The following is a 26,917-nucleotide window of genomic DNA, read 5'->3' on the forward strand; positions in this document are numbered from 1 at the left end:
TTTGAAGGTGATGTCACAGGTTGATAGGGTCATAAATAAAGCTTTTGGCACTTTCACCTTCATAAATCAAATCAACAGGAGATGGAATGTTATGCTGAAGTTGTATATGACATTGATGAGACCTAATTTGGAGTATTGTGTGCAGTTCTGGTCACTTGCTTATAGGAAAGATGAAAATAGGTTGAAGGAGTACAGAGAAAATTTACAAGAATGTTGCTGGGTCTGGAGGACCTGATTTATGAGGGAAGATTGAAATGGTTAGAACTATATTCCTCGGAATATAGAAGATTGAGAGGAGTTTTGATAGAAGTATAAAAATATTAGGGTTATAGATAGGGTAAATGAAAGCAAGCTTTTTTCCACTAAGGTTGGGTGGGAGGACAACCAGAGGTTATGAGTTAAGGGTGAAAGTTTAAAACTTTAAGGTGAACTTGAGGGAAAACTTCTTCACTCAGAGGGTAGTGAGAGTGTGGAATGAGCTGCCAGCTTAAGTGGTGCATGCAAACTTGATTTCAATGTTTAACAGATGTTTGGATAGGTATATGGATGGTAGGGGTATGGACGTTTATGGTCCCGGTACAAGTCGACCGGAGTAGGCAGTTTAAATAGTTTTGTACAGTAATTTGTTTAAATCTAAGACCCTGGTTTCAGATTGAACTATATCACTTTCAATCCAAATATAAAATTCTACTGAATCTTCCCTGTATGCCCCTTAGCTGCAAGGATATTAATTTATCTTTTATTCTAATACAATCATAGTTTTCAACTAGTTTGTTCTCTCATGGTTTCTCAACATATTGACCAAGAAGTAATTCTTGTAAACAATCCACGAATTTGTCTTTCACACTATTACAGTTAATTTGGTTTGACCACTCAGTATTTAGTTTGAAGTTCCCCTTTGTTATGGTATTCCTCTATTTACTTTCAATTCTTATTTCTCAATCTCTCTGTTTCAATCTTTGGAGACAAACAGTTTACCGATATCTTTTATAAACCAAACAACTACCACCATTACTTTGACTTTACCTCTTCCTACCCTGCCTCCTGTAAAAATGACATTTCCTTTTCTTAGTTCCTTCACCTCCACTGCATCTGTTCCCAGGATGAGGTGTCGCTTTCCAAGATATCAGAGATGTCCTGCTTCTTCAAAGAATGAGTTTTCCTTTTCTCCATCATTGATACTGCCCTCACCTGTATCTCCCTCATTTTATGAACATCTGCACCTACCCCTTTTCCCACCACCTTAACAAGGATAGAGTTTTGCTTGTCTTCACCGACCAACACACGTGCCTTCACATCCAGCATATCATACTCTGCAAATTCCACTACCTTCAACAAGACCATATCACCATCACCTCTTTACTTCTACCCAACCCCCACTTTATGCTTTCTGCAGGGAACACTCCCTCCATGGTTCCCTTGTCCATTCATCCCTCTCCACTAATCTCCATCTTGGCACTTACAGTATCCTGCCCACTCACCTCCTCCATCATCTCCATTCACAGCCCAAAACAGTTCATCCAAGTGAGGCAAAACTTCACCTATGAATCTTTTGGGGTTGTCTATTGTATCTAGTGCTCCCAACACGGCCTCCCCTACAATGGTAAGACCCAACATAGACCGCTTTATAGAGCGAATTTGTTCCATCCACAAAAAGCAGGATTTCTCGGTGGCCAACCTTTTTAATTCTAATCCCCATTCCCATTCCAACATGTTGGTCCATGGCCTCCTCTTCTGCCAAAATAAGACCAGTCTTGGGTTGGAGGAGCAACATCCCATATTCCACTTGGGTAGCTTCCAACCTGATGACATGAACATCGATTTCTCCCCCTCCCCTTCCCTCATCTTCATTTCCCCACTCTAACCTCCCCTTACCTCTTCTCTTTCCTCAATTGCCTATCACTTCACCCTGGTTCCCCTCCTCCTTCCCTTTCTCCCATGGTTCACTCTCCTCTCTTATCAGATTCCTTCTTCTCCAACCACTTATCCTTTCCACTGTCATTTCCCAGATGATTACTTTAACTTTCTTTTCCCCACCCACTTGGGTTCACCTTTCTCCTTGCTTGTGCTATTTCCTCTCCCCCACCTGCTTAGTTTGGCTGCTTTCCCCTTCCTTTCTAGTCCTGGTGATGAGCCTCGACTCGAAACATCAGCTGTTTATTAACTTCAATAGATGCTGCCTGACCTATTGAGTTCCTCCAGCATTTTGTGTGTTGCAACACCCTAAATGCAGACTTATCAATGATGTGCAGTTGTATTATGATATCCCACCTCCTCTACTCAATGCCATGACTGATGAAGGTAGGCACGTTGAGTTCATTCTTCACCACCCTGCCTACCTGTGTCATAACTTTCAAAGAACTATGTATCTGTGCACCAAGGTCTCTCTGTTCTGCAACACTGCCCAATGCCTTATCTTTGATTATGTAAATTCTCCCACAGCTTAATTGACCAAAATGAAACACTTTGCACTTGTCATTTTAAGCCAGTTGTAATTTTGGATATCCTACTTCATTCTCCACTTCACCACCAATTTTGGTGTCATCCACATACTTCCTAGCTATTTCAGCAACATTGTTACCCTAATCGTTAATATAGAAGACAAACAACATTGGATCCAGCACCAATTCATGCAGCACACCACTGGTCACAGGCTTCCTTCCACTAGCTCAATTTTGGATCCCATGTAATCTAACCTTCCTGACGAGTCGACTGTAGGAGGTCTTGTCAAAGGCATTACTAAAGTCCATGTAGACAACATCTACAACACTGCTCTCATCATTCCTCTTTTTCAGACTTTTGAGACACAACTTTGCACGACAACACCATGCGACCATTCTTAATCACCCTTTCCCTTTCCAAATGCTAGTAAATTCTTTCCTTCTGAATCCTATCCATTTACCCCTCACCCCCTGCTCGATATAACCTCAGTGATCTGTAATTCAAGGCTCATTCAGAAAGTAAAGAGGCAAGGGATCCAAGGAGACCTTGATTTATTGGCTCAGAATTGGTTTGCCCACAGAAGGCAAAGGGTGGTTCGTATTCTGCATGGAGTTCGGTAACCAGTGGTGTTCCTCAAGGACCCCTCCTCTTTCTGCTTTTTCTAGATGACCTGGATGAAGAAGTAGAAGGGTGGATTAGTAAGTTTGCTGATGATACGAAGGTTGGGGCTGTTGTGGATAGTCAGGAGGGGAGTCAAAGTTTACAGAGGGACATTGATAGGTTGCAGAATTGGTCTGAGAAGTGGCAGATGGACCTCGACCTAGGTAAGTGTGAAGTGGTTCATTTTGGTAGGTCAAATTTGAAGGCGGAATATAATATTAATGGTAAGACGCTTGGCAGTGTGGAAAATCAGTGAGATCTTGGCGTCTGTGTCCATAGGACACTCAACACTGCTGCTCAGGTTGACAAAATTGTTAAGAAGGCATATGGTGTGTTGGCATTCATCAACCGTGGGATTGTGTTCAAGAGCCGTGAGGTAATATTATAGCTATATAAGACCCTGATCAGACCCCACTTGGAGCTTTGTGTTCAGTTCTGGTCACCTCACTACAGGAAGGATGTGGATAATATAGAAAGAATGCAAAGGAGATTCATAAGGATGTTACTTGGATTGGAGAGCATGTTTTATGATAGTAGGTTGAGGGAACTTGGCTTTTTCTCCTTGGAGCGATGGAGGATGAAAGGTGACCTGATAGAGGTGTATCAGATGATGAGAGGCATTGATCGTGTGGATAGTCAGAGGCTTTTTTCCAGAGCTGAAATGGCTAACACGAGGGACCATAGTTTTAAGGTGCTTGGAAGTAGTTACAGAGGGGATGTCAGAGGTAATTTTTTCACACAGAGAGTGGTGGGTGTGTGGAACGCACTGCTGGCAACGGTGGTGGAGGCGGATAAAATTGGGTCTTTTAAGAGATTCTTATTTTGGTAAATGGAGCTTAGAAAAATAGAGGGCTAGACAGTAGGGAAATTCTAGGCAGTTTCTAGAGTTGGTTACATGGCCAGCAGATTATTGAGAGAAGAAGGGCCTGTAATGTACTGCATGATTTCTATGTTCTATCTTCTGTATTCTATGTCTAATTCCTTGGCTTCTCCTTTCAGTTCTTCCTAAATAAAGGTGAAGCTTTGCTCAGTGCTCTGGCATCACACCTGTAGTGAAAGATGATGCATATCTCTGTTTTAGATCCCCTGCAAGTTCTTCTCTAGTTCCATATGATGTCCTTGGATACACTTGGACAGGCTCCAGGGATTTATCCAACTTTACATCTCTAGAAACTGCCAGCAACTCTTGTTTGGTAATGTTGCTCTGTTCCAATGAATTACCAGAATCAAAATCAGTTTTATTATCACTGGCATGTGACATGAAATTTGCTAACTTAGCAGCAGCAGTTCAATGCAATACGTAATATAGAAGAGGAAAAAAAAACAAATTAATAAAATAAATAATAATATATCAATCAATCAATCGATCAATTATGGTACACGTGTATTGAATAGATTTTAAAAACATACAAAAAACAGAAATACTGTATATTAAAATAAGTGAGGTAGTGTCCAAGGGTTCAATATCCATTTAGGAATTAGACGGCAGAGGGGAAGAAGCTGTTCCTGAACTGCTGAGTGTGTGCCTTCAGGCTTCTGTACCTCCTACCCAATGGTAACAGTGAGAAAAGGGCATGCCCTGGGTGCCAGATGTCCTTAATAATGGACACTGCATTTCTGAGACACCGCTCCCTGATGCTGTCCTGGGTACTTTGTAGGCTAGTACCCAAGATGGAGCTGACTAGATTTACAACCTTCTGCAGCTTCTTTTGGTCCGGTGCAGTAGCCCCTCCATACCAGACAGTGATGCAGCCTGTCAGAATGCTCTCCATGGTATAACTATAGAAGTTTTTGAATGTTTTTTTGTTAACATGCCAAATCTCATCAAACTCCTAATAAAATATAGCCACTGTCTTGCCTTCTTTATAACTACATTGATATGTTGGGACCAGGTTAGATCCTCATAGATCTTGACTCCAGGAACTTGAAGCTGCTCACTCTCTCGACTTCTGATCCCCCTATGAGGATTGGTATGTGTTCCTTCGTCTTACCCTTCCTGAAATCCACAATCAGCTCTTTCCTCTTACTAAGGTTGAGTGCCAGGTTGTTGCTGTGACACCACTCCACGGATTGGCATATCTCACTCCTATATGCTCTCTTGTCACCACCAGAGATTCTACCAACAAGGCAGGTGAAGTTTAATCTCGGCAAGTGTGAGATGCTGCATATTAGGAGGTACGTAAAAGGAGAAAAGTATGTAATTAATGGTAGATTCTTTAATAGCATTGAAGCATAGAGGAAGCTTGGGATCCATGTCCATAGTTCACTGAAAGAGGCCATACAGTGAGACAAGGTAGTACCTTGCTGGCCTTCATTGGTAGAGATATAGGGATGTTTTGCGTCATAGTATGGAAGTCATGCTGCAGCTCCATAAAACTTCAGTCAGACCACATTTGGAGTATTGTATGCTGTTCTGGTCATCACATTATAGGAAGGATTTGGAGACCATGGAGAAAGTGCAGAGGAGATTTATCAGGATGCTGACTGGATTAGAGACTATAGGTTATGGTGAAAGTTTGGACAAACTTGGTTTGTTACCTTTGAATCTCAATTTCAACTTTAACTTCATCAACTTTGAGCTGAAGTCTTTGAGCCCATAGATAGAGCGACATCACCTACTCTGCCCATCTTGCCATAATTTAATTCATCCATTTTAGTTTCCTAATTCTTTAAATATAAACTTGCGTCATTGATCTGACCTCATCAGTCCATAGACACTATTTCCTGAGGATCATTCATATTCACTAATGCATACACTACATGTCTTCAAAGAACCTACAGAATTACATTACGGTAAACAGTAGTCGAGGAACAAGCAGGCTTCCGTAAGAGCAGAAGCACCACTGAGCAGATTTTCAACCTTCGCACCCTCTGTGAGAAACACCTTCAGCACCAGAGAGAGTTCTACCACGTCTTCATAGACTTCAAAAAGGCGTTTGATAGAGTCTGGCATGATGCTTTATGGGCCACCATGAAGAAAGTTAACATGGGGCAGAAGCTGATTCATACAATCCATCAGCTTTACGCCAAGGCAACCAGTGCAGTACTCGCTCAGGGCACCATTGGGGAGAGGTTCCCTACCTCTGTAAGAGTGCATCAGGGCTGCTTCCTCTCCCCTACTCTCTTCAGTGTTTTCCTGGAACAAATCCTGAGTGATGCCCTTGAAGTTCATGTGGGCACAGTCAGCATCGGAGGGAGGAACATCACAAACGCAAGATTTGCTGATGACATTGATAGACTTGCAGGAAAAGAGGATGAACTGGCCAACCTGGTCAGCCATCTTGACAGAGCCTCTACAAGTTTGGAATGGAAATAAGTGCCTAAAAAACCAAGCTCATGGCAAATGCCAATGGTACCATCACAACAGACATCTCAGGCTATGGTCAGAAACTTGAGACAGTGCAGCAGTTCAAATACCTGGGGGCAATCATCAGTGATGAAGGATCAAGACCAGAAGTCCTGGCAAGAATTGCACAGACAATGACTGTACTATCTAAAGTCAAGACAATAAGGAGGGACAGCAACATCACCATGAAGTACAAGATCAGACTCCTGTGTGCATTGGTATTCTCCATCTTCCTCTACACATGTGAGACATGGACGCTCACAGCAGAGCTACAGAGGAAGATACAGGCATTGGAAATGAGATGCTATCGCAACATCTTGGGCATCTCATACTTGGACCACATCACAAATGAGCAGGTCCGCAAGACCATCCAGCACCACTTTGGCCTCCATGAAGACCTTCTCACAATGGTGAAGAAAAGAAAGCTGAGATGGTACGGCCGGGTAACAAGATCCAGTGGCCTTGCAAAGACCGTTCTACAAGGAACTGTGGAGGGGGAAAGAAGGAGAGGTAGGCAGAGGAAAAGGTGGACGGACAACATTAAAGAGTGGACAGGGAAAACATTTGCGGTGACCCAGGCTCTGGCACACAACCGTAACAGATGGGACAGACTGGTGCAAAGCTTGTCATGAGGGCACCCCGACGACCTGATCAGAAGTTAAGGGTGCAAGGCAAGGCAAACAGACCCAGACCAATATACATTGACAGCAATGATTTTGCATGCCATTGTGAGTAAATAACACATTGAACTACAAGTTATAGCAGTATATATTTCTATGTGAAATTAGTGGCAAGAGAAATGAATTAATTTGAATGTTTATTTTTCTCAGTGATTCTGCAGAATGCCACAAAGAGTTATGCGAAAATGTTCTTCTTGCTCTTTTGTGAGCAATCTCCTCGGGATATTATGTGCCATTGTATGTTCAGTAATCACAAGCGCACTTGACATTGCTACAAAATTGAGGTTCTAATGCAATAAATAAGTCTTATCCTCTTGCATTTATCATTGATGGATGACTAAAGGTTGTGAGTTGGTATCCCTAAGGAATAACATGAAGTACCTGGTATTCAAATAGCTTCATTATATATTTTATCACTGCATAAATTGGTTTGTTAATTTTTTTTGCAAGTGAAAGGAGTATATTCACATCTGGTTTTACACAAAAGCTATCCCCTAATGTGAGATGTTTTGTTAGTTTGCAAGAACCCATAAAAGAATATATTAGAACTCTTTTTTATTAAAAATCATAGTACAAAATTGGAAAAATCTTATTCCATTGTAAATGATTTTGCTAAAAAACATATAATAACAAAACAATCAGATGCTGTTGAATCTTGATGTTATTTCTTCTTTGATTTATGCCTATTAAGCAGCCCTACCTGGGCTTCTCTGCCCATTATTGTGATAGCTTTATTCTTAGATTCATGAGTTTACTTCTAATTTGATTACTGCCTATTCTCAAGGAATTTTATTGAATCATCAATTTTGATGCCGGAGATCAAAAGACAAGATAAATTACTGTTTTATTTGTAGTATTTGAGGCCTTAGTCTATGTACTTTTGAAGATTTTAATTTTTGTAGAAAAATTACCAGTAAATACCTTCCATAAAATGTTGACAATTTTATTCGCTTCCAAGAAACATTTTAATTATCACCAAAGTTTTGCTATTTGTTTGAAGTTAATGACCAAGCTGGCAACAGGTTCATAGAGTCTCAATCGTACAGTATAATTCATCAGAGCAACTCTTCTTGGAATTGTGATGGCATGTTCTGTGACCGTAATTTCAACGGTTCAATGATTCAATTTAATATCGGAGAATGTATACAGTATACATAGAAAAACATAGAAGACCTACAGCACAATACAGGCCCTTCAGCCCACTAGGCTGTGCCGAACACATACTTACTTTAGAAATTACCTATAGCTCTCTATTTTTCTAAGCTCCATGTACCTATACAAGAGTGTCTTAAAAGACCCTATCGTATCCGCCTCCACCGCCGTCGCTGGTAGCCCATTTTACACACTCACCACTCTCAGAGTAAAAACTTACCCCTGACATCTGCTCTGTTCTTACTTCCAAGCACCTTAAAACTGTGCCCTCTCATATTAGCCATTTCAGCCCCGTGAAAAAGCCTCTGACTATCCACATGATCAATGCCTCTCATCATCTTATACACCTCTATCAGATCACCTCTCATCCTCTGCTGCTCCAAGGAGAAAACGTTGAGTTCACTCAACCTATTCTCCTAAGATATGCTCCCCAATCAAGGCAATATCCTTGTAAATCTGGTCTGCACTCTTACTATAGTTTCCACATCCTTCCTGTTGTGACGTGACCAGAACAGAGCACAGTACTCCAAGTGGGGCCTGACCGGGGTCCTGTAAAGATGTATCATTACCTCTCAGCTCTTAAACACAATCCCATGGTTGATGAAGGCCAATGCACCGTATGCCTTCTTAACCACAGAGTCAACCTGTACAACCTGAAATCCTTACTCTTTGCAGACATTCACGAAGCAGAGGAAAAAAACCCCAAAGAATGAATGACAGAAAAATATTAGAACCCCAAAGTCCCTTCTCCCCTCCCAAGCACAAGCAACAGTAAAAGCATTAACCTTCCCCCTCCCTCACTTCAGCAAAAGCATCAGCCCCCCACCCCGCCAACCACCAGGCAAGCAATAGCAAGCCCCCCCCCGGAGACCATGATCTAGAGTCCACAAAAACTTCTGTCCATCCAAAGCTTTGACATCTCAACAGGCACTTTCTCTCATTAACGAGGGAGAGAGAGATATTGCTCCTGCCTCAGTGAAAGGGGAGGCCAACAGCTCGCCGTTTCAATGTTACAATCTGCATTCAAGTTACCCCAACTTGGAGCCAACAGACTCTCACTCACCATTGAAAGAGAGAGAGATGGATAGATTTCGCTCAAGTGCAGAGACCTCTGACAGCTGCGCCCACTGTCTCAATTTTGCGATCTCCTGTGATGCTTCAGTTGGTGACATCAGCAAGGAATCAAGCTGTGCACAAGACCGTACCCAGAAATGCACATCTTCAAAGCAGCTCCTGGATAGATGGAAGCACAGTCCGCTCGGCGAGTTCCAAAGAGCAAGAACCCACCACCTGTGAAGAACCTAGTTAGAGCGCAGCCGTAGATCATGGGCTCTGTCAAGACCCCAACCACATTGAAAAGGGCCAAAAAATACACAAGAGCAGGAAATTTAAACTGTTTTGCTGTTGAAATGGAAGAAGTCACCCAGGTCTGCAAAAATGTGTAGTGCTGTCATTAGATCCCAGGGATCTGGTTCCTTCATGAAGCCTCAATCAGTCTGATAGCTCTCGCCATACTGATCCTGATGTGCTGAAAAGTCTCAGCAAAACCTGGATTGCTCAGAGGGGAGGGATGTGGCAGCCAATGCAAAGTGAAGGAGAGTAAGCTCAGTAAAGGATCTGATTTGCTCGTGGATGAGAGGCCAGAAGGTGGGTAATATGCTGGCTAACAAGGGGCTCTGCCAAACTAACCACCATTGAGAAGGTAAGAACCATCTGTTAGAGAAGTCAGAATATTGCATGTATGTCTTGCACTACAGTAAATCTATCCAACCCCTTTTTCACTGAAAAGGCCAAGGACCACAATGTCTCATAAATACCATCAACTTCAAATCAAGAAGTAAGATGGTTAGCAAATAGGAGCCCATGGAGAGCTATGGTAGTTGGTGGCCAGCTTAATTCTCCTCCCCATTCCTGCACCAATATATCTGTCCTCAGTCTTTTCCATTTCAAGAGTGAGGTGATTCACAAGCTTAGAGGAACAGGGTCATATATTTCTCTTGGATAGTCTACAACCTATGAATATTGAGCTCTCGAACTTCCTGCTCCCTTTTGTCCCTTTTGTCTCTCCTCCTTCCACACTCAACCCAACTCCTCCTCTACCCACACTATCTTCCCTTCACCTACATATACCACCCACAGGTGAGGCTGTGTGATATAGACTTTTAGTTGATGTTCTATACTTTTATCGAGACAAAGAGGCACAATACTGTACTTGAAACGCCCTCCCCCTCTTCTCTGTTATGATGTTATGTTTCAATTTACAGTGCATTCTTAAATTTGACTATCTCAATTGGACTTCCATGAAAAGATAGGTAACAATTGTGAGTTATAGCTGAAGCTACATGAAATTAGACAAATGCTTCTTGGAATATTGCATTCGTTTGGTTTGATTTAGTATTCACAAAGTGAAGATTTGCAGCTTATGCATAGATAATACCAGCTGGAAATTAGAACTACATCTTGAGTAATACAAGTGTCTTTGGAGTCCTGAAGAAGTGTCCATAGAACTGCATGAATCAAAACAGACATCATAATGGTGAGCTTTTGAAGCCTATGCATTCATTGTATACTGTGCGAATGCAGAGTATACTATCAATTAAAGTGCATCGCTGATCTGATTGTTAATTTGGAGTTCAGTACTCCACATAATGCTCTCTCTTACTATCATATAGATGAGCATATACTCAGAAGCAGAAAGTACAATGTGTTACTGATATGAACATGCCTATTCACTCTGTAAAAGATCAATTACCAATTCATTTCTTCTGTCTGTCCATTAAGGTGGTTCTATAAGCATTTGGTGTATTGCAAGTTGGTTTCAAGTTGTTAAGCTAGACATTGTTGATGTGATAGATTCAGAACATTTTGCTGACACTAAGATATTTAGATTAACCATTTCCTCACAGATATGGGTGTATTAGTCAGCCTTGCCTCAGACTATAACATATTTGGCTGAATTAACTGACAGTCTGTAGGGAAAGAGAGGTTGTTGGCAGAGACAGTGAAAAGGAAGAGTCAGGATCTGAGAAGTACTAACTCAAACTACCTCTCCTTCTTTGCATGCTCTTCAGCAAGGCCTCCACTGATGCCTTCTGTCCTATTTTTTTTAAATCATCTTTACTGGATCAAATACTGTGTCTGGAAATTATCAGCATCAAATACAAGACAGCTGCTGAAAGTTTATGTAATTCAGCAAGAGATGTGCAATTTTGTGTCTTAAGGGAAGAAGAAAAGAAAGCAAAATCCTGCAGGTTTGATTAATAGATGAAGGCAACAATTAAAATATGAATTAATTGTTGAATATTGATCATGAATAAATACCAAAAGAAGAACAGAAAAGGCTAGAAATGCTCAGCAGGATCAGGCAGTTTCTGTGGGGAGAGAAACAATTAAATGTTTCAGGTGACCAGCCTATTCACTCTTTCTGGATTTTAACCTTGATTTTGCTAGCTGATATTTGGCAACACTTAAAATCATTCTCCCATTTTGTAAATTTATTTTGCTTAACTCCTTTTGAACTGTATCACTATTTGCAATATATTGTGGTTTAGATACCACTGTGCAGTATCATTTACACATTATTATTTAATACTATATTGGTTTTGATGTACAGATTTTTCTAAAGTAAGAATACCAGGAAACATATTTGGGGTCAGGTCTTGCTGGCTATTGCTTGCAACTCATTAGTGAACTCTGGTATTTAACCATTTAAAAACAAAACAAGCTCTCAGGTTTCCACACAAATGCTGTCAAGCAGAGAAGTCCAAAACTCACTAGATGCTGTGTGCAACATCATTTGTCAATGTTGTTGCTGTTGGTCTACTTATGGAGTCAAATCCAGATCTGCATCCTGTTGAAATTAGCTTTGGAGAGTGGCTTCTAGTCTCACCAAGGCATAGTGAAATAATAGGGCTTTGGATTATTGGACATAGCAGAAAGTTGAAGAGAAATAGCAGCAGGAATAGGCCAAATGACCCTTCAAGCGTGCTCCACTGTTCAGTAAGATCAATGACAATCTTCTTCTTCAGCACCACTCTCCTGCACTGCTCCTATAGCCATTGATTATTTTCACATCTTGAAATCTGTTAACTTCTGTTGGAATTGACATGATGACCAAACCTCCACAGTCCTCTGAGGTGACAATTACATAGGATCATAGAGCATTGACTGGGCTGCTATGGCCTAACTAGTCCATGCAGACCAGGATTCCCATCTCAGCGAATTCCACTTAGCCACATTTGGCCCATATCTCTTTATACCTTTCCCATCCAAGTACCTTTGACATGTTGTTAATGAACCACTTAATCTCTCCACCTGACAGCTCATTCCATTTACTTACTGTCATCGTCGTCGTGGCTATACCTCGAGGTCAAGGATGATGGTCTTCGTTCTGAAGAAGTGGCCCACAGAGTGAAGATGCCTGTGCGTGTACTTGATGTTGCACTCCAAGAAGCACACGATACTTCACAAATCAACCAACTGATTCCAGTGGCATGGAAACCACGACGATTTGAGCTGATGGATTTGTTGCAGCCTTCACAGTCATTGAGTTCGAAGTAACTTCGTCCGCCTGTTCCACCGTTGAGGTTTTGGTTGGATTGTTCTTTCTCAGGGACCTCACCCTTGACCTTACTACCATGGGTGACCCTACCAGGAGCGTAGCTCCAGACGGCATTGCTCTCAAGATCACAGGACCACACAAGCTTCTCCACCATGACAAGGTGACAATCCACGGAGAAGATTTACTAACCACCCTTTGGGTGAAAAAAAATTGCCCCTCAGGATCCTATTGAACTTTTCCCTTCTCTCCTTGTCCTGTGGGGAGAGGCATGTCTTATTCTGATTGTCAAAAGTTGTTTCTGTCGTAATCAGTTAGTTTAGACATTGAAACTGCTTTTCCCATTGGATAGCTGCATGGTGTCCAGTTTCAAATACCCTGAGTATATAGGGAGCATGTGTGGGAGGTTCTGTCTCTCTTCTTTTGATTAAGGCAAGTAATGCACATGACCATTGGTATGGTATCCTCTGAGTGGGCCTTTAACTCAGTTAGTTTAAGTTCCACTTGCCAAAAAGAGGCTACAATTATACCAGTGCATAAGAAGAATAATGTGAGCTGCCTGAATGACTATCACCCGGTAGCACTCACATCTACAATGATGAAATGCTTTGAGAGGTTGGTCATGACTAGACCGAATTCCTGCCTCAGCAAGGATCTGGACCCAGTGCAATTTGCCTATCACCACAACTGGTGATCGGCAAATACAATCTCAATGGCTCTTCACATGGCCTTAAACTACCTGGACAGTACAAAGACCTATGTTAGGATGCTGTTCATCAACTGCAGCTCAGCATTTAACACTATCATTCCCACAATCCTGATTGAGAAGTTGCAGAATCTGGGTCTGTTGTCAAGGAAATGCACAGTAGAAGTGTGGAGGTTGTTTAGGGAACAATGGGGTTCTGGACAGATTTGACCCATTGAGGCAGGGAAAGAATGATAGAGTAAAGAAACCATGGGTGACAAGAGATATAGAACATTTGTCAAGAAGAAGAAAGAACCTTACTTAAGGTTTTTCGAAGCGAGGATCGGATCCATCAGGGCTCTAGACAGTTACACAGTTACCAGGAAAGAGCTGAAGAATAGACTTAGTAGAGCTAAAGGAAGCATGAGAATTGTAGCTTCCCCTTTACACCAAGTCTTACACTCTTCCATCCTCCCCTGATCTGAACAAAAATAGCTTGAGTCCTCCCCACCCCTTTTCTCTGTCAGTCAAGTACATCTGCAAAATAAATGATCCCTATTATGTTTCACTCATGAAAAATTAATTTTAATTGCATAATAGTGAAAAAACACACATTATTTCTTTTCCTGTCATTGCAAAGTCAGCATAACAAAGCCTGTGCCAACCCAAGAAATCCAAATACATGAAACTCTCGTGCTTCTCACCAAAAGCTACATGTGTTGTGAAAAATACACTTAATGATCATGGAGAGAAAGTGTTGCCTGGAAGAGCTAACAGTGTTAGATGCAATGGATCAACTGCAAGGAGTAGGCAAATAACATCAAAATACTCGATTGATGATCACATTAATGCCTCAACCCCCAGCCCCATCATCTGGGTTGGCTAAATTGTGAAAATGGCATTTGTGTCATATTCCTTTTCCTCTTCAATGAAAAAGATTCTGAACACTTTGAACAGCATCAAGCCAGTCATGTTTGATGCCTTTGTGAAGTGCACAGGACAGCAAAATGAGTTGGAAGCTGTCAAGTTGTGAGTGGAACTGCAGATTTTATGTTTTACAGCACATCTCAAAACTTTACAATAAACTTCCTAATCACTCAGAGCCTGCAAAGGGAAGTCTTTTGGCCACTTGCAGACAGGTGCTCCCGTAGTTTTCATCAGTGGAATTTGTCTGGTCAGACCAGTGCAACAAAAGTACCCATGGTTTGAGGTCCAAACACAGCAAACATCTTAATTTACATTAATGTGTCACTTACCACAGCGTCATTATGTGCAGTACATCTTAAATTTCAATAAGAACTGACATTGAATTAAGTTACTGTGGTATATTGTTCTGCTTCTGGAAGCTTTTCACTGAAGTACTGCTATCCCTTTACTTAGTTGACATTTTTGCATTGCATTTTCTTCTGGATGTTCAAAAAACAATTGATAAACACAATTAAATATTGTCTCAATTGTCTGCCAACATTTTTCTTCAAAACTCACAAATTCAGAATTTCAGTAACATTGAGAGATGATTAAAGAATACTAGCCCATGTCACAAGAAAACAGTAAGAAAATCTATTCTTGTTGAAATGGAGCTTTACTCACTTTCATTTAAGCGCTATCAAAAATAGTGGCATAAAATAACAAGAACTTGTAAAAAAAAATTTAAATTAGTTCATTTGTGGAGTTGAAATTATAATACAATATGTGAAGGACCTTCAGCACAGCAAACAGCTAATTCAAAACTGCAGACAGAAATTGAGTGCAATATGTAGATAGGAATAGTCTGCTCTCCATGCTCTTCTTAAATCTATACACCTATTAGTGGATGGTGGCATAAGTAATGATGGATAGTATCGCAGCTACAGAGTAGAGAAGACATTGTGAGGGATTCTTTACTGAGTCGGTATGGGTGGAACTCAGAAACAGGCAATCAGATTATTGGGACTATTCTTTGGCCCCCTCTTTCCCACACCACCCACAGCAGCAGAGACTATGAGGAGCAGATTCACATATTATGATCCACATTGTCCAGTGAAGCTTGCCTGTAATGCCTTCCCTTCTGGGATAGGTGCAGTCATGTCACATTTTATGAGTGATAGAAGTGAATTCCCCATAGCCTTTACATCACATTTCCCAACCACTGCAGAGAAAAATTATGCCCAGATTGTCAGAGAGGTCTTGAATCTGATTTGGGGTGTAAAACATTTCAACCAGTGCTTGAATGAGGGAAAATTCACCCTCATTACTGAACATCAAACACTCATGTCCATTTTCAATCCACAGAAGCGTTCTCTACTAACATCAACAGCACGAATACAAAGATGGGCTATGTTTCTTGGATGAGACAATTATAAGATTAAAAATTCAAGAGTGTGGCTAATCATGGGCTCCACTCGATGTTAGAAAGGATTCCTTCGGCCTCCATGCTATCTAGCTCACTAAGTTATCACGGATGGTATAAGAAATTGAAAGATCTTTGTAAAACTTGGGTGTTGCGTTTTCAATTAACACTATTTTACCCTTGATATGTTTGAGATTTCCAATGTCATCCTTGAACACTGCTGTAGCATCATCTAGTATTTTTCTTAATTCACTTTCCATTGACACTATTACAGAGGCTGTAGCATGCAAATGGTAGAAGGATCTCCAATCAAGTTGTAGTTGTCTCAGCCAATTACATCCCCCACAATGCTGGCCCTTCAGCCCAATGATGCTTATCAGTTGTTGTATTTCACTGTTAAAAATGCCATTCCCATAGGAGTTACCTTTTCTCCAATATAAGTTCTTAGTTCAATATCTGGAGGCTTCAGTTCGGTATCTTTGAAATGCTGTTCAAACTCATTTTGTTGAATGAAACCACCCATCCAGTATCGAATTCCATTTTAGTTAATTTGCCCTTCACTTCTGGTGTAAGCCATTTTGCTTGTCTCCTGTTAGCTTCACATTCTAAATCCCAAGCTAACCAGTCTTGTGTCATTCTCATCATTATCAGATTTTTCATCAACAATAGGCAGATTGGTATTCTCTTTAAAACAGTAATTTGACTTTTTACCTTTTTCTCTTCCCTGTACGGCCCATTTACTTTTGTCTGCCTGACATACTCTTTGTATGTCTTCGACTTTGTTGCATTTTCTGCAAGTTTCACCTTTAAACCTGCAATGTCCAGAGCATGTGAGCACCTGCCACAATGGTAACTCAGTTTGTTTGGCTGAGCTGATTTCTGTTTAGACATTATAGTTTTGTTCACACTCACTTTCATTCCTGACTGCAGCTCAATTGCATCTCTGTCTGCTGTTTCCATTGATGCAGTTATTTTAACTGCTCTTTTAAATGTAAATTGTGTTTCAGTTAAGAGCTGTTTTTGGATGTTTTCTTGTCGGTGAAATCTTACTAAACAATTTCTCAGTGCATCATTAAGTCCATCGTTGAACTAACAATGCTTAGACAATCTCTTCAATTCAGCACATCTGGAGACATAGACTCCCCTCCCTTTTGATTCCACTTATAAACATAAATGTCTGAAACCAACACTGGCTTCAGTTCTAAATGTCCCTGCATTATTTTCATGATGTCAGCAAAGCTAATTGGAGCTGGTTTGGTTGGAGCAGTTAAACTTCTAAACAAATTATAAAATTGGCTCTGTCTTTTCATTGGCTATTTCATTTACTTCAAAATTCCGTTTCCTGCCTTTGTTTTACTCAAACCTTTTTCTCCTCTTGTGAAATGTGCTGTGATTTTTTTTTCATGAACGTCAACAGGTCTTGAGTTCATTTAAAACCTAATCGTCACCACTATTATAAAAGCATAAAACACCAAAACATAAAACTAATTGAAAGGAAACACAGTACTGGGAAGGTTTGTCTGAGTTTCGTTTTTACTTTATTTTGTTTTTACTTCTAGTGACACCATATAAAATAGGCTTTCTATCCCTTCGAGCCATGCCTCCAGAGTATCCCCACAAAATCGATGAATCCTAACCTAATCACGGGACAATTTACCATGACCAGTTGTTCTAACCAATAAGTCTTTGAACTGTGGGAGGAAACTGCAGCATGGGGAAAAACCCACAATTCCACGGGGAGGATGTACAGAAACTTTTTACAGAATGGTGCTGGAATTGAACTCCAAACCCTAGAATGGCCAGAGCTGTAAGAGTGTTGTACTAACAGCTAGCGAGCTGTGTGCATAATAAAGTGATGGCCTGATAATGTATGCCATTCACATAGTTTTATATGGAACCCATAATGAATTATTTAAACAAAAAATGGCTAAGTCAAACAAAATATTTACAATATTACTCAATTACTGAAATATTAAATACACAATCGTAATCAGTTGTGAGGCACTGAGGATAAAATGCTTATAATAAACAATCTATTTCTTAAATTAACCCTAATATCCCTTAGCTTCCCCCTTGATACTGAGTGCCTTTATCTTTATCATCCCCTTAGAATCTCCCATTGCTCCCACGGCAATATCACCCACTTTGGGAACCGCTGGGTAGATTGGTCTTAGGTTAGAGGGTCATCAAAACATCATGAGCTGATGGGCCTATACTGTGCTGTAAAGTTCTATGTTTTTAGAAATGGTTTGCCCATAGAAGACAACAAAGAGGGATGAAATGTCTCTATTCTGATAGGAGCTCCTTGATCAGTGCTGTTCTGCAAGAAGCTGTGCTGCAACCTCTGACTTTTATGGTATATCAATGATTTGGATGAAATGTAGATGACCAGATTAGCAAGTTTGCAAATGACACTAACATTTGTGGAGTTGTGGAAAATTAAAAATACACCCAATCATACGGCAGGATATAAATTAGTTACAGATGTGGTAGTGAAGTGACAGACAGTGCGTTATCCTTGCAAGTGTAAAATGTTCCATTTTGTGAGGTCAAATGAAAGGAGAAAGTGTACAGTTAATGGTAGACCCTTGAATAACATTGTGGTACAGAGGGATTTGGGGGTCTGGTCCATGATTTACTGACAGTAGCTACCCAAGTGGATAAGGTGGTAAAGAAGGCATATCCAAACTTGCCTTCATTTGTAGGGGTGTTGAGTATAAGGATAAGAAAGTGGTGCTGCAACGATATGAAGATCAATCAGACTGCAGTTGGAGTACTGAGTGCAGTACAGGTCACCCATTTCTGAAAGAAAGGATATGAAGACTAGAGAGGATGCAGAAGAGGTTTTCCAGAATGCTGCCTGCATTAAACAGTATGAGCTATAAGGAAACATTTGGACAACTTGTGTTACTATCTCTAGAGCGTTGGAAGTTGAGGGGAAACTTGTTAGAGGTTTTTAAAATTATGAGAGGGTAGACAATCAGAATCTTTTCCCAACGGTAGACACCAGAAGAAATGTTTTTTCAAGGTTGGGGGCGGGGGGGGCGTTTAAAGGTGACATGAGAAGCAAAATAGTTAATACAGAGAGTGGTAGTTGCCTGGAATAGGTTTCCAGGGGAAGTAATGGAAGCAAGCAGTTTGGTTGAGTTTAAGAGTTGAACACAAGAATTTGAAAGGAATGGAAGGACATGGGTGATACCCAGAAAGAGGACACTTTGTATATATTGGCTATAAGACTGGCACCATGTTGTGGGCCAAATGGCATGTCCGCGGCTGTACTGTTCTGTGTGTCATTTGCAAACTTACTAGCTATGCCTGTACTTTCTCATCTGAGTTACTGAAATGATTGATATACCTGTAGATGACTGATTCCAAAGGTTCACCACCTTCTGAGTGAAGAAAATTCTCCTTATCTCAGTCTAAAAACAGCATACCCCAGAACCTCCAACTGTGTTCCCTTATCCTAGGCTGTTCAGTCCAGACTGTTAATCCCTTTACAAATATTATATGCTTCAATGAAAATCTGCTCTCATTACTCTGAATTCTGGAGAATTCATTCCCAATGCTTTTAATTATTTACAGCTGTTTCTGTTAACTTTAATTTTAATTTAAAATAATGATAATTTTTATTTGCATTTTATCATTTACATCTGACATTAATACATTTTCATATGAATGGAATGGAGGAGTAATTGCAGGGGATGGGGGAAGCTGAGTGCGCATTGTCAGTTGTCAAAGGCTGTCAAGGATATTTTGAGAGTTTTCCCTTTGTGCTCCCACGTGACCAGCATATGGTCAGACAAGGCTGCTTCAGACAAGGGAGACTGAATCTCCACATCTGAACTTGGTAATTAACAATGTCTGGGGGCACTATCAGTGATTGCAGACAGGAGGGAATGAGATCAAGATCTGGCCCAAAGTGCTGTTGGTTAAAATTCACAGGTTATATTATAAGCTGCAAATTACACTGACATGAACTAGTGTGTCAACACCATTTTTCTCGCAAACACTTTGCAGAAATAAATAGTGGTAAATTTATGTTATTTTCCTTCCTGTCCAGCCTTTAGCATTTGCCAGTAGGTTGATGTTATCAGGTGTGGCGGGCTACACTGGACACTCTGTTGTGATGAGTTTGTGGTATTTTCTATTTAGGCCTACCTTTAGATTTCTTTACCAATGAAATATAGTTAAATTGACACTGAGTCAAAATGGAGAGGAAGAGCAGGAAAGAAAAGCTGAGTTGAAGTGATATATAGTTGGAGGTGAAGAAATTTAGACAAAATGAGCCAGAAGCTAGGACTAATCGGTTTCAAAGATTTAGACTGATCATATAACATGTGATATGATTTATTGTGGTAGGTGAGGTTTATGTTGTACATTTAATGCAGGTATCCAATCAGTTGAAATAATCAATATTTTTGTACTAGTTTGCTCTAATGAAAAATGTATTTTCTTTAAAATTTTCATCCAAAGAGTATCTTAAAACTAAAAGCTGACAGTATTGCATGGATGTTTAATAGAAAATGTAGAAACAGTAAAGGAATATGGAACATCTCCTCCACAATCTCCATCAACGCAGGTGTACCACAAGGCTGTGAGCTTAGCCCCCTGCTCTACTTGCTTTAATCTGATGACTATGTGGCTAAGCAAGCTCCAATACCATATTCAAGATTGCTGATGACACCACTGTCCTAGGCTGAATTCAAGATGGTGATGAACCAGCATATAGGAGGAAGATTGAAAATCTGGCTGAGTGGCGCACAACAACATGATAGAATGGTGGAGCAGACTCGAAGGACCGAATGGCCCACTTCTGCTCCTATATCTTATGGTCTAACAACCTCTTACTCGATGTCAGCAAGACCAAGGAGCTGATTATTGATTTCCGGAGGTCCATGAACCAGTCCTCATCAAAGGATCAGAAATAGAGAGAGACAGCAAATTTAATTATATAGCCTGGCATCTGAGCTCACCGTTGGGATTCCCGAACCTGTGCCTGGTCTGGATCCGGAAAACCAAATTCAGTATCCTAGACATAATGTACAAACTAAATGGAACATAATGACAGGCCAGCAGCCTCGAGTAAGTCCCACCTTGAAATACCTAAAGTCCGAGAAACTCATCTACTCGGTTTTATAGGCCATTAAAGATGTCAAGCTTTTGAAATCATTTTAAGTTTTCCCAATATTTTTAAGCATTCAAAATTGTTAAAAAAGAAAAAAACATTACATTTTTTCAAAGATATGCTATAAAATTCATAGCAACAAATATGAAAATGCAATGGTAAATATATATCATTAAAATAAATCTAACTTACCTCTTTTTTTTTCTTGATTGTGCTAAAATAGCTTCTGAATCTTTCACCAGGATCAAACAGACTCAAAATCTTTATGAAGTACTTAAGAGGGGTAGAACCACTTATTCTAGCCTGCTGGCCTGCCTTTATGATCCATAAAGTTGTACGTCATGTCTCAGATATTGAATTTATTAGAGGCAACCAGTTTGCAAATAACAACACTATGACTTGTACTAAATGGTGCAATCATTTCCTGAATTACAGTAACCCTTATATATAAAATGCCACTGCCTAACCATAGGATTTTAGTACAGTGATGCTCCTCCACTAGAACCCACCAAATTAAGGATTTCAGTATTTGGACAAACATGTGCCAAGGTTCTAAAGTTGCCAGTATATACACAATTTACACCACAGGGATCAGTGCTGAGTCCATTGTTGTTTGTCATCTATACCAATGATCTGGATGATAAATTGGTTAACTGGATCAGTTGGGGGAGGAGTGGACAGTGAGGAACACTATCCTGGCTTGCAGTGGAATCTGAACCAGCTCAAATAATGGGCTGAAAAATGACAGATGGAACTTAATGCAGACAAATGCAAGGTCTTGCACTTCGGTAGAACCAACCAGGGTAGGTCTCACACAGTGAAGGGTAGGGCACTGAGGAGTGTGGTAGAACAAAGGGATCTGGGAATACAGGCCTATAATTCAATGAAAGTTTTCATAAAGAAAGCCTTTTGGTACGTTGCCCTTCATAAATCAAAATATTGAGTACAGAATTTTGATTGTTATGCTGAAGTGAGGACTTTATTTCTTGGAACGTTGAAGATTGAGAGGAGATTTGATAGAGACATACAGAATTATGATGGCATACAGAAAAATGCAAGCAGGCTTTTTCCACTGAAGTTGGGTGGGTCTACAAATGAAGGTCATGGCTTAAGGGTAAAAGGGGAAAGATTTAAGGGAAACTTGAGGGGAAACTTCCTCAGTCAGAGGGGCATGAGAGTGTGGAACAAGCTGCCAGCACAAGTGTGCATGCAAGCTCAATTTCAATGTTAAATAGAGGTTTGGAAGCTACGTATATGGTAGGGGTATAGAAAACTATGGTCCTGGTGAATGTTGATGGGAGCAGGCAGCTTAAATGGTTTGGCATGGCCAAAAGGTTTGTTTCTGTGCTGTACTTTTCTGTGACTCTGTGACTCTATAAATGCTAGTTGGTCACCACTCTACTGCCAGCATTACATCAAAGTTCAGCTCAATGACTCAAATGGACCACTCTGTGCTAAATGAGTTTCATATTTTATTGAAGGAAATGAAACTTCTGCAGAAACACACAAATGCTTTGAATATTGCTCCGTAGAAAAGAAGGCTCAAGCTTCCTGAAGGGAAATGTTCACCTATTGATCACTTTACAATTCTTGCTTTTTCACTCCTTGCATCAGACCTCTTCCATCAGAGAGAGATTGTTAGAATGATCACAATGCAGAAAAGAGCACTTTGTAAGAAACCTTTGAAGAATCCAGAAGATTACCCAGCCAGTATTTGAAATCTTACACCATCCGAGTGCCAAGTAGAATTCTACATGCCAGTGAAAAAATGTTCCCCAATGCTTTTGAGTATTTAAAGAGGGAAAAGGCTAACATTTCTTGATCTGGACATGTTGAAGAGGTAATAATGACAGTATTGATGATACCCAGGAGGTCTTAAAGTCCAGACAACACTTGTTGATTGATTTTGAATATTTTAATTAAGCTCCACCCATTCCCATGGGAATATTAGTCCTGTAACAATGCCAATATGAAAATTATCTCCCCTAAGCTTCTGAACTTTTGTTTCTTCATATCCGATTAAATAAGCCCTTTAGTAATATTCCGTTGGTGATAAGATCAAAAATGATAATTCTGATATATGAAGTAGCATTTAACAAACATCAGAAGAAAATATTGCTATAGAATTCATTCAGAACATACTAATGTGCCAACAGAAGGCAATTTTCCAGAATAAACAGAAGATTACACTAATAATATCAAATTGCAGACAATCTTGCAGATGCTTAACACTTATAACTCAAATTTATTACAGGCACACAAAGGAACAATCAGAATATTTAGTCATGTGAGACATTTTCTGGTTTTAGCAGCTGCTAATCACTTTATTTTACATAGACATGCTTGTGTTATATTAACTATGTCTTAAAGATTTCATAAGATGCCAGGTTCTATTTAAATTTGATATGATGTTTGCTAATTTTTACCAATACTTTTGTCTTATCAAATATACGTAGTTCATGCAAACTCTCAAACCTGAACAATCACTCTCTGGCTGATCATTGCCTCAATTCATTTTTTTCTCCCTTGACCTATTATTATTTGTTACCCTTTCTAACACAACAAAAATATAAAGTTTTTGGAAACAGGACGCAACTGTTAAGCCAGAACTTTAAGCCAGTTCTGTGATTTACTGCTGTGTCCTGGCTGCTCCACAGTTTAACTGAATAGATACTATACTTAGACAAATGCCGTGGTTCAACAAATCTTCTGCATTAGCAATCAGTAAATTCTGCACATGGAAATTTCACCTTTTAGGATTTAACAAGAACATATTGCTCAGTATTTTTTAGATTGGTAACCCAAATGTCATTACTGTCTTGAATTTCCAGTAAACAGTCTGTACTTCAGTGGGTGTTCATTCAAAGTTCAATGTTCATTTTCTTGTGAGCAGATCAATAAATACCTAATAGAATATTAACCATAATAGAATCAATGAAAGACTACACTGACTGGGTGTTCAAAGAGTGTGCAAAAGACAACCAACTGCACAAATACAATAATAAAGAAATAATCATAAATTTATGAGATGAAGAAAAACAGCTGCTTGGGGCCCTGAGTGGTAGAGAATGAGGAGGTGTAGCAGTTGTTCTGCTTGCCAGGAGGGAGATCAGTGGGGAGGGTGAATGGACAAGGGAGTCACGTAGGCAGCGATCCCTGTGGAAAGCAGAAAGTGCACGTCAGGGAAAGATGTGCTTGGTGGTTTTTTGCCATGGATTGACAAATCTGACTGGGAATGGGAAGTGGAATTAAAATGGATGGCTACTTGGCGATCCCACTTCTTCTGGCGAACAGAGTGTAGGTGCTCGTCAAAACAGTCTCCCTATCTACATCAGTTCCCACTGATATGCAGGAGGCCACACTGGGAGGACTGGACACAGTTTATGACCCCAACAGACTTTTTTTTGCCATGGATTGACATATTGGAATGGGAATGGGAAGTGGAATTACTTCTGGGGTCATACTTCCCATTCCCATTCCAATATGTCAATCCATGGCCTCCTCTACTGTCGCAATGAGACCACGCTCACATTGGAGGAACAAATATTCTGTCTGGGTAGCTTCCAACCTGATGGAATGAACATTGATTTCTCGAACTTCTGATATTGCACCCCTGCCTTCTCCTTCACCAGTCCCCGTCCCCTTTTCCCTCTCTCACCTTACTTCCTTGCCTACCCATCACCTCCCTCTGGTGCTCCCCCCTCCCCTTCTTTCTTCCACAGCCTTCTGTTTTCTCCTGTTGGACTATCCCTTCTCTATCTCCCCCTGTATCTCTTTCACCAATCAACTTGCCAGCTCTTTATTTTATCCCTCTCTCTCCCAGTTTCACCTATCACCTTATGTTTCTCTCTCTCTTCCCCCACCTCTTAAATCTTCTCCTTATCTTTCTTTCTCCAGTCTTACCAAAGGGTCTCGGCCTGAAACGTCGACTGTACTTTTTTTTCCATAGATTCTGCCTGGCCCGCTGAGTTCCTCCAGAATTTTGTGTGTGTTGCTTGGATTTCCAGCATTTGCAGTTTTTTTCTTGTTCCAAATACAAGGGTTCATTGAACCCACTCAGCGGACCTGGACAGTTTTTGATTTAAATAAGCCTGTGGCTTTTTACAAATTCCAGTGCTTCCACACCATTAACATGCAGCTGATGTGTTAGTGTCATCAGTACCTCACAGGTCCATGTTGGATTTCCTGGCAGCAGTCAAGACACTTAAGTATTGTTATATCCTCTGCCCACCTACATGAAGATGAGATCTTGACTCAAGAGCACAAGTTAATTAGACCCTTAAGACACCGATATACAGTCCCTTGTAAAAGTATTCTGCCCCAACCCTTTGTTCCTCTTGTTCACGTAAATCAGTAACACATCCAGGGATTTTAATCAATTTAACCGAGAATTTTTATTTGTGAATCACATGCTCGTTTTTTTTACAGTAGGGTCCCAAACCTGGAAAAATTATAAAGTATTAAAATCTAAAACCAAAATGTCAGCAATTCAAAAGTATTCATTCCCCTTGCTCAATAATTACCTCTTACAGCTATTACAGCCAGTAGTTTCTATTAGCTTTGTACAATGAGAAGGAGAAAGTTTTGCCCATTCCTCCTTGTAAAATTGCTCAAGCTGTGCCAGAATATTTGGGGAGTGGCAGTGGCAGTGGACAGCAGACTTGAGGTCTTGCCAGAAATTGGGTTAAGGTCAGGACAATGACTGGGCCACTTAAGGACATCAATTTTCTTCATTTGGAACCACTCCACGGGGTGCTCTGGCAGTGTGCTTTGTGTCTTTGTCCTGTTGAAAGACTAACTTCCTTCCTAGTTTAAGCCTTCTGGCAGTGGCTAGGAGGGTTGTATCCAAGATCTTTCTGTATTTAGCAGCATGCATCTTCCATCTCTGCTACTGAAAAGCATCCCCAAAGCATCCACCATACTTTTCAGTAGGGATAATATTCCCTGGCTGATGCATAGTATTAGATTTACACCACCCATACCGCTTAGTGTTGAGGCCAGAAAGATCCACTTTAGTCTCATCCAACCACAAGACCTTCTTCCACATCTTTACATTATCTTCTAAGTGACACCTTGCAAAGTCTCTACGGGCAAGGATATGCATTTTTGTTAGAAAGGGCTTCTTCCTTTCCACTCTTCTATAAATACCTTTTTGTGCAAGGCCTTAGAGATTGTGGAGCCATGAACTTCGTATCCAATGGCAGCTACTGACTTTTGCAGCTCACTCAGAGTGACTTTTGCTGTCACAGTAGCTTCTCTTATAAGTGTTATTCTTCTCCAGTGACTAAGTCCAAAGGGGCAGCCTGACCTGGACAGTGTGGCACTGTTTTTATATTTTTTCCACTATTTCACAAAGGACTGCACTGCCTTTGAGATAGTCTAATACCTTTCCCCAGATTGGTGCTTCTCTATTATCATTTCCCTGACTTGCTTTGAATTCTCTTTTGTCTTCATTTTGTTTTCGATCTGCTGAAAACCTACCATATTGTTGAACCGTATAGAGAGAGGAGGTATTTATTCAGGTGATCCTCCAGTTTTCTACATCAACAAATTGGGTGATTGGTAAGGCAATATACAGTATTACACTTCAAGAAAGTTGGCACCATAATTACAAAGGAGATGAATACTTTCCCAGTCTCACGGTTTTTAGTAAATTGTTAACAGGTTTTGGAATTTTTCTTTTGATTTGACATGATGCACAAAGTTTTATAGATTATTTCAAAGATCCTATTTCAATATATTTTAAATTTAGAAAATGTGAAAATAGCTTCAGGGGCTGAGTACTTTTTCAAGGCACTGTAAATGTCCACATATTAATTTCATCTCTTAAGTGTTTCATATTTATTCCAGTGCCACTAAAAACCATGCAGGAATTTAAATCTGATTGCTTTTGGACAGGCACTTTGAACGTATGTATAGGACCTGTTGAGGATTCTAGTA

The sequence above is a fragment of the Mobula hypostoma genome, chromosome 8 (genome assembly GCF_963921235.1).
Source record: "Mobula hypostoma chromosome 8, sMobHyp1.1, whole genome shotgun sequence".
Lineage (NCBI taxonomy): Eukaryota > Metazoa > Chordata > Chondrichthyes > Myliobatiformes > Myliobatidae > Mobula > Mobula hypostoma.